Here is a 3350-nt window from a genome sequence, read left to right on the forward strand (position 1 = left end):
ACGGTGCGAAAATGCGCTCACAGCGAAAGCAAAACATTGTGCGCGGACATGCATGCAGATTGGCAGTCGGTTGCCGTGAACCCGTGCGATGGCTGCACGAATTGAGGCTTCGTTCTGTTATGCGCCATTAGGTTATACAGACCACTCTCTATAAGAACATATATCACATAGTTTACTCTCAGCGTTTGGCTACCTTTCACGCAAGAAGCCGGTTCGGGAGACTCCATCGCGGCGACCGCGCGTAGTGGCGTTCACTGTACGTATTCGGTAAAGACATAGCGTCTGTAAACGATTCTGTGCTTTCAGTTTGCCCAAGATTATTATATCGACAGTCAAAAACATCCCTTGTTTTGAGAGTACCTACATAAGTGTCCAGGAGGGCTGCCGCGTGGTGTTTTTATTGAGCGCCGTAGGCGAACCCTACGGGGAGCGCGCCGCGTGATCCCTCATACTACGCAAGGGAGGTGCTTCCGACAGATGGCGACTCCGTAACTCCTCGCCGCCAATAGTTGAATCCCAGCAATTATATTTACTGAAACACTCGTACATGCTGAGCCACTCATCCACGTCAACGTTGTTTGCCCCGAAAAGGTACCGGGATCGCGTACCTGTGAGAGGACGATAAAGTGGGTGGTGGTCGCAGGCGTAGCTGGCGGCGACGCGTCATCTCCTGGCGGCATGGTGGTAGATTCGAGGTGGCCTCCGCTGCGTAGCTCCGTCGTCAGAAGTACCCAGCATGTATCTAAGGTTGTTTGTGTGTTTGTATCTAACCATTTTTTCCGCCAATCTGGGTCATTGGGTACTCCGTGGTCCAAACGTTAACTCATCGGGCTGCTGCGCTGAGGTAACAGGTTTCAAAACCAAGGATTGGATCAACTTGGGTCGCTGAGTGTGTGCCAAAGTGCACATACGTGCCGCTCTTTAACGAACTTCTTTCACAGCGACAGGGGCCGCTATAGATGCGGGACTGAGCAGGCACCGCTCTTCGAAAAAACTATTTGACGCCACATGGAGCACTCAGTATGCGCCACTCGGCTTGCGCTTCTCTTCGTTGAGCCTCTTTGACGACAAGTTGGGTCACTGTGAGTGTGCCAGTACGTGCGTGCCGCTCTTCAATAAATGTTTTTGACGGCAACTCTAGTAACTAGGTATGTGCGGCTGAGAATGTGCCGCACCACAGTGACGAAAATATGCCTTAAATTTCTCCTATGCTGGGCAGAATCAAACCCATGCCACAAGAGTCCCCAACGGACATTAACCCGACGCATTAGCAGGCTATCTTACAAATGCAATGGGTAAGCGCCGCTTTTAAAAGAATGCATTTTACGCCAATAGTTTAGCAAGCTGCGCCGTGAATGCACTGGAGATGTGCCGCTTTTAAAAGAACGCGTTTCACAACAACGCTTTAGCGAGCTGCGCCTATATATTTCGAACCTATGATGTTGTTTCTTCTTATTTTACAACTATGGGTGGGAGAATATTCGCCCACAAGTTTTGAATACCTATCGAATACTACAATTTAACTGTTCATATTGGAAAATGACCTGTTCTGTATTTTCGAATATGTGAAACTAAAGAAATACTTCCCAACAACCGAACATTGGCGTCCGATTTCTGTTCTCTCTCTGCTAAACAAAGCATGGCAAATTATCCGAAGTGTGACAGCAGCAATTGTTCTCGAAGCAATGCAGAAGCAAAATAGGCAATCTAAGCTTCGTTTTCAGTTTCGCTGCGGAAGCGCACACGTGACAATCTGTGAGTTTTTCTTTTAGTGTGTCACTCCAGTTATATATTTTATTTTACAGCGAAGCTGTATATGGGCTAGTTTCTGAAGTATCGACGTCCATAGACCAAAAACTGTGGGCCGATCCCGAAGATTGGGTAATACCGCACCGACCCGTAGCGGAGGGAAGCATGATTCAAGCACTCCGCCAATTGCAGTTTAATGTCTTGGGTCCAAATACAACCCGTATCAGACGTTAAGCTGATAAGGCCAGATACTACTCTTTGACACACGTCAGCCATGTCTACGTTCGCACCGCCCTCTCTTTGTCGGCGTTCCAACTGCTTGCATATATCCTTTCCTTTCCTTCCGCTCTCCCGTGGTGTCGGTCAGGTCGAAAAGTTAAGCGCGTGTAGTTTGCTCCGGCTCTTCGGGCAGCGGTCCCGTCTTCCACGTGAATGTATACAAAAATCACGGAGAAAAATTGCGACGCAAGAAACCTTGTGTTCCATTGGCAGAGTTTGTCACGTATTCAGTGCGAGTTTCCATGACAGATTGTTAGTAATGTGAACACCTAAATATTTATAGGGAGTGACAGAGGACAGAATAGGGTTGTTAATTTTTTGACGAGGGTGTAGAAACAGCACTACCGCGAGAAAATTCCATCATTTTACATTTGTTGATGTTTAATTTCATTAACCACTGGTTACACCACGAAGAAATGGTGTTAAGGTCAGATTGAAATAAAAAGGAGTGATCTGGGTTAGTTATTTCACGATAAATAACACAGTCAACGGCATAAAGACGGATGTTAGACGTCACTTTGCCGGCACGTGCTGTCTGCAGAGCGCTCTGCAGGGCTAGAGAGGTTTATATCATCGGCTCTACTCCTGCCTAAGACTTCGTGGAGACTGCTAAAGCGTGTGCATGGTGCCGGCCATTTGATATCTGTCTTGCTATCTATCTATCTTGCTATCTATCTTGTCATTCTCTTGGCGTTTATTCATCGCGTTTTGCTTATGTCCTGCTGCGGCTTATCAGACCGGTGGCCCTTTTGGTGAACATCCCTTGTCCGTGCTTCTACTCTCCCTGAGAGTCCCGCTGAGAGTGACCGTTTCCTGAACAACCGCGCCGAGCACAATAAGGTATTCTTCCTCCTTTCTTTTTTTAAAAGTAAAATAAAATGAAGACGTAGTCATGCTTAAAGCCAGCTATCCCAAAATCCGACACAGCCCTTAGAGTACCAGCTCCCGTCAGTATCGGAGGCACTCGAAGCACTACTTTGGGGCCCAAAGTAATGCTTCATAGACAAGTACTTATACACGTGCTTATAGACACGCACAGCCGCCGAGATCTGCACCATAACCCCGTATTGGAAGGCAGCTATTCATACAAGGGCAAGCACAGAAAGGAGACAGCGCACAGCACTTATCGACAGTTGTTCATCGCAAGAAAAAAATAAAATAAGCACAAGAAATGCGAGGCGTCTTCACACTCGACCAAACAATCGTTACTTATATGTAAAACCGATCGACTTACGTATACGCAAAAAGCAACGAATGTAAAACGCACGCTGTCACAGGACAACACAACCCTTTCCTTCGGCATTAACAGTCTAGCAATTAGC

The 3350-nt window shown here is 47.1% G+C and overlaps 1 pseudogene; it reads right to left on the minus strand.

Moving 5' to 3' along the window:
* Positions 1–1854: 1854 nt before the first annotated feature.
* Positions 1855–2025, minus strand: LOC142580623 (U2 spliceosomal RNA; annotated as a pseudogene).
* Between the last annotated feature and the right edge of the window lie 1325 nt (positions 2026–3350).

This window comes from Dermacentor variabilis, chromosome 4 (genome assembly GCF_050947875.1).
Source record: "Dermacentor variabilis isolate Ectoservices chromosome 4, ASM5094787v1, whole genome shotgun sequence".
Classification (NCBI taxonomy): Eukaryota; Metazoa; Arthropoda; class Arachnida; order Ixodida; family Ixodidae; genus Dermacentor; species Dermacentor variabilis.